This window comes from Semicossyphus pulcher, unplaced genomic scaffold (assembly GCF_022749685.1).
Source record: "Semicossyphus pulcher isolate SPU_LCO1_2020_fin unplaced genomic scaffold, fSemPul1.0.p SCAF_25, whole genome shotgun sequence".
Lineage (NCBI taxonomy): Eukaryota > Metazoa > Chordata > Actinopteri > Labriformes > Labridae > Semicossyphus > Semicossyphus pulcher.
This window is the reverse complement of record NW_027211699.1, coordinates 841,833-856,015: the sequence shown is the minus strand read 5'-3', so window position 1 is coordinate 856,015 and position 14,183 is coordinate 841,833. Positions and strand designations below refer to the sequence as shown.

The window sequence follows — 14,183 nt, the reverse complement described above, 5'->3', positions numbered from 1 at the left end:
CGGGAGCAGGAGCGGGAGCAGGATTGTCCTTCGCAGGGCTCTGGCAGTTTGTACTTGGTGTTAGTTTTTTGAATGGAACAATGTTTGATTCACTGATTTATTAGCAAAGACTTTTTCCAGCCCCTTTATGAGCATTCTTCTATTGATTTGCTACATCTCACAAAACATTGTCGACCTGATGTAAGCCGTGTGCTGGTGTAGTGTATCACATGAATCCAAAGTAATTTTTCTATTCATCATTTGCACTTTTTCCAATACAGTTGGGATGCACACAGATCAGCCATAACAATATGACCATGCACCTGCCTAACATTGTGTAGGTCCTTTTGCCAAAACAGCCCTGACCCATCGAGGCATTGACTCCACTAGACCTCTGAAATTGTGCTGAGGTATCTGGCACCAAGACGTTAGCAGCAGATCATGTAAATCCTGTAAGTTGCGAGGTGGTGCCTCCATGGAACAGACTGGTTTATCCAGCACATTCCACAGATGCTCGATTACATTGAGATCTGAGGAATTTGGAGGACAAGTCAACACCTTGAACTCGTTGTCGTGTTTGTCAAATAATTTCTAAACCATTATTGCAGTGTTGTGGGGCGTTTCCATGAAGGGGTGTACTTGGTCTGCAACAATGTTTATATGTGTTACGTGTCAAAGTAACATCCACATGAATGGCAGGACCAAAGGTTTCCCAGCAGCATGGTTCAGAGCATCACACTTCCTCTACCGGCTTGCCTTCTTCCTATGGTGCACACCTTTCTATCAGAACCATTATTAACTTTTTCAGCAATTTGAGCTACAGTAGCTCTTCTGTTGAAGCGGACCACGCGGTCCAGCCACTGTTCCCCTCGTGCATCAATGAGCCTTGGCCACCCATAACCATGGCTGGTTTTCCTTCCTTGGACCACTTTTGCTAGGTCCTGACCACTGCAGACGGGAACACCCTAAAAGAGCTGCAATTTTGGAGATGCTCTGATCCAGCCATCTAACCATCACAATCTGTTCACTGACAAACTCGCTCATATCCTTGCTTCCCCACTTTTCCTGCTATCAACACATCAACTTTGAGGACAAAACTGTTCGCTTGCTACCTAACATATCACAGCCACTGACAGGTGCCATTGTAATGAGATAATCAATGTTATTCAGTCGACCCGTCTGTGCTCATGTTGTTATGGCTGATCAATGTAAATATCATTTACATTACTTCATCTCTCTTGCGTGTCCTGCTGTAGGGCATCCGAGTGACTGTTATTCACCTGATAGGACTGTAGAGACCCCCCGATCTTCACCAATCAAAATCAAACACAGCTCTTATTCTGACAACGAGAGCAGGACAATACCCACATTTTCAAGGGTGGCAAGGGTGGACAATGTGGTATCCCTGATGAATAGACCCTCAAAGAGACTTAATCTTCACCGGCTTATTCCTCTGTCTGTGACTGATCTCTGTGCTGTATATTAAAGGAGAATTTCTGTATTTTTAAACCTGGGCCCTATCTTGACAAATTTATGTCGAAATGACTCATAGGAACAAAAACTTTTGGAATCGGTCCAGTAGGTGGTCTCCACCCTCGCCACGATACGGCCGCAATGGCTGCAATATAATCCCCTGGGGCAATTGCGCCCGATCAAAGTACGTCCACTAAAAGAGCTTGTTTTTGCCACTGACAGGCTCAGATTGTTACTCCAGGTGTCTGACAACATCACAGAAATGATCCCTACAAAGATTGTCCTTGTTTTAAAGAGTAAGATCCTTTTTATGCAACCAGATACAGAAGTCTCGCTCAAGGAGAAGTCTCGCTCTGAAATCTCGCGGGTGGTGAGATGTTACCTGATCAGGACGGTGGGAACGAGTTAGAGTTGGAGAGAAGAGAAAGCGTAGGTTAGTATATTTGTTTTATCCTCCTCTGCCTGTTGCCCCTCTCTCTCTCTCTCTCTCTCTCTCTCTCTCTCTCTCTCCCTCTGAGGGCTTTTAGTTCCAAAGTGTGTCTCAATCCTAAACTGGAAGATGCATATTGTTACTGTTAAGTGAAATATATCTCAAATATTGACACAAATACATAACTATGCCACAGGGTAATTCCTCTGACCTGGATAGCTGCCCGAATTCTTTATTTCCCCCACAAACAAACAAGTCTGAGCAGCATAACCTAGAATAGTTTTGGAGACATAAGGCCAAGCTGCCAGTCACAAATACTCTGAGCAGATGGGGTCTTTGAGTGTCCCCATAGCACGTCCTCATATCTCCCCTTCCACACGCTCTGAAATGCTGCCTCCTTTGACAGGAAGTCGCCCTCTAGTGGCCTCAGTTGGCTCTTACTGTAAAGCAGCACCAGCTGTGTGTTATCCATTTAAACTTCATGTTGTTTCCTCCTCTTAAGCAGAGGAAAGTGAATACTTGACAAACTTTGCTCACTGAGGAAGGATTTAATGAGAGCTGATTGGCCTCTAGGCAGAGAGAGTGACACTGACAGGGAAACTCTGAGTAAATCACCTGTGGCTTATTGCTGGCAGAGCGGCGTCAGTGCAGCCAGTGTCAATCACTGGTCTGTACAGCAGCTGACAGAAGACCTTCTTGAGGTTTATGGCTGTCTGTTGTTGCTGGCTGGCTTGATGAACAGTAGTGGAGCCCAGAGGTGAGCAAACCAATCAGAAACACTCGAGCAAGTCTGTGATGGTACAAAGACAAAGGAAGCCAAGTCGCAATGCCTAATAACCTCTCGTTGGTAATAAGTTCCTCAGTTAGTTCAGTCACAGGTCGGCCATTTTCCTCTGCTCAGGGTTGGAAGCTCAAATACTGGTTTAAAGTTGTACTACCATACTACAGGCTGTAAGTCTCTGATAATCCATATTATATCACGGCCAAGTAAGTATCTTTAAAAAGGTAACTTAAGCCTACAGCCACTTCCTAGCTAACAGTAAAATATGCCAGTAAGTGGCTCAATACTAACGTTAGTTGTTATCTGATAGTGGGTAATTGCTTATTTAATATTTTGTATGACCTTGAAATATGGCCAGATATTATTTCATCGTCTTTTTAATTTCTCATCTACCAAGAAGCAGTGTAATGATACTGATTTGTCAGATCCCCCAACTGTCTTTACTTCATTTAAATTACTTCATTCATTTACTGCATTTAAAGTGATATCACTCAATTTTCATCTATTTTCTACTAGTCAAAATAAGCTACCCTGGTTGTCAATATGAGCTACCCTAACTGTCAGTATGAGCTACCTTACTTTGATTCATTTAAAGTGGTGTAACTAAATTTTCATCTATTTTCTACTAGTCAAAATCAGCTACCCTCCTTGTCCATATGATCTACCCTTTCTGTCAATATAGCTACCTCACTTTAAATACATTTAAAGTGATATTACTCAATTTATTTTCATCTATTTTCTTCCTGTAAAAATGCGCTGGCCTCCTTGTCAATATGAGCTGATGAGCTGGTGGGTCCTGTGGCTAGACCAGTTGAGAACCAACTGCCCGGCAAATTAAAGTCCAATATTCACTCTTTTAGCTCTGTCTGCATCTCCGTTCAACTCAGCTCAACTGAGAAGTTATGTGAATGAAGAAAGAGGCAAAAGTACACTAACTTCATGAAAGAGCACGTAGCTCAAACTTTGATGCTGTTTAGGGGAAAAAAAGACATTTGTAATTTGAGTACAATAGTAAAAAAACAAATAACCTTCCTTAAAGTAATAAAGTTAATTTGTATGTCACATACCAAAACCAGCTTTACTGAGTGCTTTACACAAACACGTGTAACATGATGTTAAAATACACGGTGATGCAAGAACAAACATGAAGACATGAGGAAAAGAGAAAGAATTACAAAAGAAAGGATTCTACTGTGGCGTACATACAGTGTTGTAGATATGTTGGTAAAATGTTTTTTTAAATATTGTTAGTTTTGGCACCAATTAACTATAATGTAAGAAATGACTTGGAATATTGGGAGATATACCAGACATACTGTCAAAGGTTTGCTTCCATCTAGTGGTTGTAGCTGGTATGAGGAATCTAAATATCAGTCGAGGATACAAAAATATTTATGTCCAAAAGGGGTCAAATATGTGGTGAGCCTGAACTTTGCACTTTTTATTTTGGTTGATTCTGTTTCCTGTGTGGGCTGTGTGCTGTCTCCTTCACCTGCTTCCAGAGGCTGCTCCCTTCCCCCCACGGCGCTGAGGTTGATTGCTCTCACCTGCTGCTGCTCTGCAATCAAGCTGGTTACAAGACTGCTGCAGACACAAGCCTCAGCGCCAGAGTATTGTCACTCCACACTGCGGTACAACGGCCTCTTCTAGAGCTCTAGCGATCCAATTGAAAGAATTGAAGATTTTTCTGTTCTTGTGATTTTTTACTTACCCTTGTTCTCTCTCCTTTTTTCCAGTGCCTCACTCCTCGCCTCACACCAGCCCACAAACCCAGCACACTCTCCAGGATTTAACCCTCACTGCCTGTCAAATCCAATTATTGGTTAATTAAGATTATTTGTGTCACATTGCTGTCATATATTTAACAGTAATGATATCTTGGTCTTTTTATTAATAAGATCAAATTAATTAAAACACGACTCTTGAACAGTTTCTTTCCCAAAGATTGTGTGTATGTATTTTTAAGCACCGCTTGTAGGGTCACTCGCAATTAGTTGTATTCAGTATATAATGACAATAAATGCTTCTTATCTTATTTTTGAGAGCAGGTTTACAAAAACCAGATTTTTGTCCCATACATACATCACTCTTATTGTTAATAAAGAGCTCTTACATGATTTACACTGAATTAAAAAGTACTTCCTGGTTTGAGGTCATTGTATTTCTGCTGCTGGTTTGCGCATTTAACCTTCAAGATAAAAACTTGACGTTTGCAAGTCATGGACACACACATAATCCTGCAAAACTAGTTTCACTTACGACAAAGTTTCTGAGAGAATAAAACCATGAGACGGAGCTGAAGGAAGTTTTATTCTCACCATGATGTTCTTCAGTGTTTCCCTTTTCTTCCCCTCTTTTCTTAAAAATAATGCAAATAATGCAGTTTTTACTGCACTACATATGTTTAATAACTTTAGTCACATTGCAGATCAGATAAATAATTTAAAACAATCACCGAATATGATATATAAGATAATATAAGATAATTTACTTATTTACAAGCAAAGAGATGTACAAATTGATGCATCAATGATTTTAATCCAATTACACAACATACTGAAAAGGTAATTGATACTCGATACTACTGCCTTAGTTCATGCTCCTTGCTTATCTCCCAGTCATATTAGAACCTGACTTTGACCTGTGATAGTTTGGCATATGGCAGTGAATGAGGAAATGATGATGAATCATGATCTCATTGGTTAAAGTATGTGCTATGTGTTCTATAACAGTGTTTATTCATGAGTTCTGACTGTTGTCTGCATATTTCCACCACAGCTCCAGCTTTGGGACTTCAGTGGAGTATTGTGCTGTGAGGACACACGAGAGAAAAAGAGGGAGAGACAGAGGAAAGAAGACGGGTTTTCTTACCTCAAAGACAAGATTGAAGAAGAAAGATGCTGAGCAGAAAAAGATCCGTTTTAATCTCAGCTGACCGGGACACAAACAGGAAGAGAAGAAAGTAAGAGGTGCAGAGAAGATAAGAGGACTTGCCTGAATAGGAGGGCAGAAAAAAAGAAGACCGAGTGAGGAGGTTTGCTCAGGGAGAAACTAACAGACAGGAAGAATGAGAGGAGGAAGAGCAGGACTGGGAGGAGGAGGAGGGGGAGGAAAGTAAAAGTTAAGAAAGCACAGAGGCAAAAGATTAACAGTAAGAGAGAGAGAAAGTGTGGGAGTGGAGAGACCGAGACGTGTAGGGGAGAGGAAACAAAACACTAAACAAAAAAAATTAAACAAGAAAACAGAGAGAGGTGACAAAAAGCAAATGGCCGGTGAGTGTTCAGCAAAGACAGACAAAGAGGGAGACAGAAACTGATGGGGTCTCGTGTGAGGTCAGTCTGAGGTGAGATGAGGGGACAGCTCTTGAAGTCACTCTTCCCACTGTTGCTCACTGTACTGTGTTTGGCCTGCTGACGACTCTCACCTGGTACATGTTTGACAGCAAGTAAGTGTGGAACTACATACACACAGACACACACACACACACACACACACACACACACACACACACACACACACACACACACGCGCGCGCACACACACACACACACACACACACACATTTACAATCTCTACATTCGAGTTCGGCAATTTTAGTGTTGTGTTTATGGAAGACAAAAGTTGCAGGAGATTTGGGGGTTTTGTCCACTTCTTTCTAATTGTTAAGATGGCCTTGGAAGATGCGTTAGTTTTCCTTTGTTTTCTGCTCCAGGTATGTGTAATTATATCTCATAGGGCACCACAATACCAAGCTTTGTTAAAGACTGAAGATACGAGCATAAGAAAATGGAAATTTAATTTGGAGAAACATCACTTTTTCATTTAAAAAAACGTTTTTTCAAGGTGTTTTTTAAAAGTTTATGTTCACTTTTATGAGTTAATGTGCCATGATATCGGCATGAGTCAAAGTATCACAATGTCTTTTACAGTCAGTAATAAGGGGGATCTTCACACAGTCATTGAAACTTGTATAAGAAACAGTCTGATACAGCATACACACTGGCAATCAATCAATAGTGCTAATAAATGTCATAAGTTAGATAGCAAAGGTCTCTGCTGGTGAGTTTGTACACTGGTTGTTTATTCACAATTTATGAAGCTGAAACTAAGTGCTGTTCTGCCCCCCGTCAGTGTGACTTCACTGACAGGTGTAATTAAAGAACTGTATGGATGTTTGTGCAAGATGGTGGTAGTGCAAATGTTTGACAGTATAGAATTAAAAACAGTGCAATGTAAACATACAGTATGTATTCCAGTGTGCGTTAATGTAGCGCATAAATCTGAATTAAAGACTTAACATGAATGTGATGTTAAGTGAGGATGAGAGTCCATGTCATGTCGGGGGATGGGCCACAATCTTACCTGCATGCCTCAGGGTCCTGGAAGTGTACAGGTCCTAGAGAGATGGCAGATTGCAGCCAATCACCCTCTCCGCAGAGCGGATGATATGCTGCAGCCTGCCCTTTACCTTGGCAGCGACAGCAGCGTACCAGACGGTGATGGAGCAGGTGAGGATGGACTCAATGATGGCGGTGTAGATGTGCACCATCATTGTCTTTAGCAAGTTAAACTTCTTCAGCTGCCACAAAAAGTACATCCTCTGCTGTCCCTTTTTGATGAGGGAGCCGATGTTGATGATGGTCCCCAGTAAGTGGAAAGACTCCACAGAGAAAACAGTGGAGTCACTGAGGGTGATGGGGCTGGGGGTGGCTGCGTTCCTCCTAAAGTTGTTCTCACCACACCAGGTCACCAGATGGTCAATCTCCCACCTGTAGGCGGACTCATCCCCACCAGAGATAAGTCCAAAGAGGGTGGTGTCATCTGCAAACTTCAGGAACATTTGCAGTGAAACAAACAATACAAAACATTTTAAACAGGGCCTATTTTAACTTTTACATTCAGGGTCCTAGGACTTGGGGGTTATCTTTGTGTTAGACTTAGACTTAGACTCAACTTTATTGATCCCTTTGGGATGACTCCCTCTGGGAAATTCAGTCTCCAGCAGCTTATACAGTACAATACAATAGGAAAGAATCAGCACACAGAGGGTAAAAAATAAAGGTCAAAATATATATATCTATCGATATATATATATATATATATAAAAAAGTACAAAATTAGATAACACTGACTATCTTTGTGAGGAGGGTCGGTCCACAAAGTTACTATTTATAGTGAATGTCTAAATACAGGGTCACTAATTTTGTGCTGCTGCCCTGATTAGATTATCTGTCCCTTGTCTGGCTTCTGCATTTAACACATCTGTCCTGTTTTTTGTTTGTTACACAGCGATGTGGACCCTCACATACCGGCGCCACTGAGGAAAAGACCCCCAAAGAAATATGACATCTGCAAAGGCTGCAAGTGAGTGCAAACACTGTCACTGCTTCTCCTTAAGTGACCTTTAGGTTCATGACTTTGTTAGATCAAGGCCTGTCAGCGCTATACAGAGATTACTCACCTGGTTGTGTATTTGGATGTGTGTAAAAAAATAAAATAAAAACAATAGCTAAATTAGTTTGTGCAAATAACATAATTGGAACTATTGCTGAACCACCGAACCTCTAACTGGTGTGCACATTTAAACACGGATCCAAGAGCCATTTAACCATTTATTGAGCACTGGCAGAAGGATGGAGGTACAGGTGAATGGTGGACGGACTGACAGATGGATGACTTTCTGTACAATAAATGAAAATAAACCAGCGCATTGCAGTGCATATTCAAATTAATATAACATAAATTGACTTACATTATTATGCATCTATTATAATAAACAAGGAATCTATAGGTGTCTTCAGCATTTACACAAGTTTAAAACAAAAAACAGGAGTGGCAGCTTTATTTGTATAAATGATAAGCTCCTCCTACATTCTCCACCCACTCCTGTCTGGAGGGAGCTATAGCCTTGACATTCTTCACAGCCGCCTCTTCAAATGTGTGAATCTGAAGCTTCTTTAGGTGACGGGATCTGTAGGTTCAAGGGTTACTAACTCTTCTACTAACTCTTCCATCCTTTCTTGGCATCACTTACACTTTTCCCACAGGCCATAAACCCCTCAGCAGTTGGGGTGTCCTGTGTTCCAGTTAGGGATGTAGGTCCTTGGAGTGCCCAACCAAGCTTAGTTGTCCCCTCTTTGAACCGAATGGGAGACTTGTTCAACAGGTGTGATGAGCTGAGGACTATCAGTGCCGATTAGGATCTGAGGCTGTATATTAGAAATGGCATCCAGAGGCACGTTGGGAAATAGCGACAGTGTTGCTGGAGCCTCTTGATAGTATAGGCCTGCGTTACCAGTGAGAGTTTATTGGATGTAAATGCCCCTTCTATTGGATATGTTCTTTTTGGTTTGATGCTGCAGCAATTTTTAGGGTGACTGACCAACGTTACATGGTCTTTGTCTCTTGCCTTATTGTTTGAAGTGTAAGTTTCTTGCCCGCCCCGTCAAGACCAAGGCACTCGTCTGCTGAAGGCAGTAACATGTGCTCTAAGCCATCATCAAGGATTGCATAGGTCTCAAGTGTATAATGCTCACTACTCAGCTTGACTTTGACAACCCTAAGTAAGACTTTGGGAGACTTACTTTGAGGATTCATGTATAATACTGAATTTGCTTAACAGCGATGCTGATGTGCAAGCACGTTCTGCCGCCCCTCCTGGTCCTAGAGACTGTAACATACCCACCATGTATCTCATTCTAACTGCAAACTTATGGAAATTACCTGCATCACCAGGGGGAACTTTGGGAAAGATGGTTTGTATTTCTGCCAGGGCAAGGTGATGTAGCTGACCATATTGTGTCTCTAAAGCTGCTAGAGCCATTGTATAGGGCCACACCCAGCCCTTATATAACCTATAAGCACGCACCTCTACCCTTCTCCACTAACTCCTGTCTTGAGGAAGCGATAGCCTTGAGATTCTTAACATGTTTTGTGTTACAGGGAGGCCATTGAGAAAGTAATGCAGCGTTACTCTAAAACCTGGGAGAAGCAGGAGGACAATTACTTAAAATTCAGGTAAAAAAATGTTTATTTATTTATAAATCTAGCCATGATGCATGAATTCCCTGTCTCGACTAAGCGATCGTGCCAACTATATTGACCCTGACTGGCAAGGTCAGGCGACCTGGCCTACCTACACCCCTTATAAAGCCGCTTTCCCACTGGTCAAAAAATCCGCTAACACCTGGCTTTTTTGCTTAATGTGAAAGGTTACAATCGGCTCAAATGACTCTGCACTAGACCCGGGTAATTATCGCCTCAGCTCCGATCGGCATTGATGGGAACACAAAACCCGGGTCAACACGCTAATCTCCTACCCTTCTCCGGCGCGATGCTATGCTCTGTCCGTAACTTCTGCGACTCCTCGTCATCTCAGCCTCAAATTCCGCCTGTCTCCGTCCAAGAAGCCCTCGAACATCGTTCCAAATTTGTCGGCGCAGAGTTTGATACATAGACTGAATGAGTAATAGATACAATAAAGACCTAACCACCGTAACATCTTCACTGTTTACTAACCCTGTTTCTGGCACGTTTGTGACGTCAGATGGTGATGCAGCAGAAAAAAGACCGGCAGGAGTGTACTCCACTGGCAATGAGAACAGAGACAGTTTATAAGTGGGTCTTCTCGGGTCTAAAAAACCAGCAGCGACATGCTAAATTTAAATTGGAAAGGGGTATATGTTGGCTGTTCTGCCGAGGACTGGGGCTCCAGCTACCCCAGGTAGTATTTAAAACTGAACTAGGTAGAGCCATGGCCTAACCTGGCAGGGGTCAAAATGTCTTAAGACCCTCTGCACACCACATTTACCTGGATCCTTAAGGAGTACAGAAACATGTAAGTCTATGCTGCCCATGGGGGGGATCAGGAGTAACACCACTCCCTTTTTACCAGTCTTGTATTGCTTCAGCAAGCACGGACCTGGAAAAGGAGCCTGACATGTCCAAGAGGTAGGACCGTTTCAACAAAAAGGGCGCAGACCACAACGCTGCCATACATATGTCCTCCCATGTGTGCACGAACCACTGTGGGGGGGTCTCTTTCACCTGCACATAGACTTGGGAGAAGCACTCGCAAAGCCATCCTGCCAGGCGTTTCTTGGAGAGGGCTTTTCTAGCTACACCATCCCAGAAACAGACGAAAAGCTGTGCATCTGATGGGGTCTGAGCGTCCAATATATGAACTGGGCAGAGCCATTGCAATTTCGCCTACTTTTATTGTGGCCAGCCTAAGGCACACCTGTACAATAATCATGCTGTCTAATCAGCTTCTTGATATGCCACACCTGTGAGGTGGATGGATTATCTTGGCAAAGGAGAAGTTCTCACTAACACAGATTTCGACAAATTTGTGAACAATATTTGAGAGAAATAGGCCTTTTGCGTACAGTGAAAAAGTCTCATGAAAAATGGGAGCAAAAACAAAAGTGTTGCGTTTATATTTTTGTTCAGTGTAGTTAGCTCTTCTTATTTTGTCAGTCCTAATCGACACTCCTGATGCTCTTGTACATGCTTTAACAAAGTCCTTTCGTTTCCAAAGATCTCAGCTGAGCAGCAAGTGTAATGGTTTTGACAAGGCCATCATTACCCAGGCTAACACTCCGGTGGGACATAAGATTGTGTACGATGGGGAGAAGAGGACCCTTGAGGTAACCCCAGAGATTTTCAGCACATTTGCAAAGGTCTGTAGTGTGTCACTCATGAATATTACCTCAACATCTGCTGAGATGTTTTCACTGTTTTGCCATAACATAATGTGTCTATTCTTACTACCATACTTATTATTTTTATTTATCAACTGCTGCACCAAGGGAGATGCAAACACGCTGCATGATTTCCTTATTATTTCCCTCTCCATCTCGTCCTACACAACAGTCATGTCAGTTTTCCCTACTGTGTGGGTGGCACTGGCCAGCATGCCAGTTGGAAGGGTTTCTCAACAACAACCCGAATCCAGTGCAAGCAGCCTGTTGTCTTGCCGCAATCCAACTTGGTTCTAGAGGAGATGGTCTAAAACTCAGCAATGGGATTGACCAATCTCTTTTTGCAGCCAAGAGAAACTTCACAAGTCAGTGTTTACATCAGTCAATCCTAAATCGTCCAAAACTGAGTGTAGTGGACCAGATTGACCGCATACTTTCCTCGGCAAAGGATAGTCAGGCAGGGAGGAGACCTGCGTGGTTAGGCTTTGGTTTGCTCAGCATCAGGAAGGACTGGATGTTGACAGCTGCCCGTTTTGCTACATGCAGGGCTGGCAGTCACTGGCGACCTCAAGATTGCTGAAAATCTCCACTGACACACAGGAATATACATCAGCAAGTTTAGCGTTTCATTTCAGTGTTACCAGCTTGTCAGAAGGATTTACAGCTTTCATTATGCCATCTACAATTAACATACATCTCACAATATTATGACCATAAATTGCTAACAGAAACTATTGCCTTTTACAATGAATACACACATTAACACTTACTTGTGGTCGGTCATGAACGCACACAAACTGTTAAACTGAAACATAGCTTCTGTTAAACGTCCAACTTTACCAAAAAACAAACTGCCACTCTTGAGCCAGTGCAAGCCGTGCGCAAAACGGGTCCAACGTCACTGTCCACCTGTCCTCCTGCCACCTGAGCCTTTTGCACACTATTCATAGTATTCCATTGCAGACATCTAGGTGAACACTGAATACAACGGTTGACATGACAACGTCGTCATATGCCTCCCACAATTTAAACTACAACTAAGGTTCCATTCCACTACAGTACATTAAAATCAACTCCGGACCAAAAACCGATGGAGCAAACATGGGAAAGTGTGTCCATTCTTAATGAAAATCTTTGTTGTCGCCGTCTACATCTCTTTTTAGAGTGTGCCAAGGGAAATTACTTTTTCACTCACCTAGAGTTATTTCTCCGGTTGTGTGTGTAGATTCGAGTAGCAACCGTGTAACACGCATCGAAATGCTGCAGATTTGATTGGCTGAGTAGCATCACGTGACACTGATTTTGGCGCATGCATTGACCTGTGAGTTTCCTAGGTCAGTACCGAGGCTAGAAATGTTAACATTTTAATTCTTAGACAATATTTAATCACTCTTTACGATTGGATTGCCCCGGATGGCAGGTTAACAAAGGGGATGCTTTTTGGTCAACAAGGGGGATGGCATCCCCCCTCATCCCACTACAAATTGCCTACTGGTGCTACATAAATTCTAATAATCAGGCACAGTGATCACTGTGCAGACCATAACCATTAACTCTAACAAAGATAACATTCTCTCTTTTGGCAGTACATACTAGATTTCACACTGATAACACTGCCCTGCTGTCACTTGTCCAGGGCTCAGAATCGGGTCATAGCATTGTCTGATCAGCCTTTGGTCAATGGTACGATGACTACTATCTTGACCTTAATGTGAGAAAAACAGAAAACATCCTCTATTTTGGAGGTAGATACTGCAGGGATTTCCAAGAGTGAGTCAAGTGATGCGGAAACATTTGCAAATGAGATCCAGCACTACATTTCCCATAGAGAGTACATTGTCATCGGTATTAGTGATTGTTTAGTAATACTTTTTCCATTGGTGGTGATTCCAGAAGCATCCTTTCTCACATAAAACATGGGACACGTGTGCTGTTGTTGGGAACGGAGGGATCCTGACTGACAGCGGCTGTGGAGAGAAGATTGATTCAGCTCAGTTTGTCATCAGGTGAGAGAGGTGGTTTACTGAGAGACTGATGAACATGTTAACCAACAGAAATCAATTAATGTCTAGTGAAATTTTTGTTTCTTCAGGTGCAACCTACCCCCTTTGGAAAATGGTTATGAGAAGCATGTGGGCGTTAAGACCGACCTTGTGACAGCAAACCCAAGCATCCTCATAAAAAAGTGACTGACAGGTTTAATCTTGCCGCACTGTCACTTTAAATGTTATTTTGTTGCTGTTGTTGCTTCACATCTGCTGTTTATTTACAGGTACGGGTCTCTGATAGGGCGTCGCCGTCAGTTTGTGGAGGATCTGCGTATTTACGGCAACTCCCTGATGCTCCTTCCAGCCTTCTCCTATGGCGACAACACTCCTGTGTGCCTGCGGGCCGCTTACACCATGGAGGACTTTGGAAGCCCCACACGGACAGTCTTCTTCAACCCTGAGTACCTTGACAACCTGGATGTCTTCTGGCATGACCAAGGCCTGGGAGCAGTGCGCCTCAGCACCGGCATCATGATGGCTAGTCTGGCGCTGGAATTCTGCAGCAACGTGCATCTATACGGATTCTGGCCCTTCAGTAATCACCCCCATGAACTCTACACCCTTACAAACCACTACTACGATGACATAAAAGCTAAAAATAATTTCCATGCCATGCCGGCTGAGTTCGACCTATTGTTGCGGCTGCACAGTCAGGGAGTGCTAAAGCTTCACTTGGGAGATTGTCGCCCTAGAAAAAACTAGACCCTGGGACAGCTGACAGAACAGAAGAAAAGTGCCTTTTTTAAGCCAGTCTCATGAAGAGAAATCTA

At 42.8% G+C, this 14,183-nt stretch overlaps 1 pseudogene; it reads left to right on the top strand.

Annotated features, from left to right (window-relative positions):
* Positions 1-6,011: 6,011 nt before the first annotated feature.
* Positions 6,012-14,115, top strand: LOC138604280 (alpha-2,8-sialyltransferase 8F-like; annotated as a pseudogene).
* Positions 14,116-14,183: the final 68 nt, after the last annotated feature.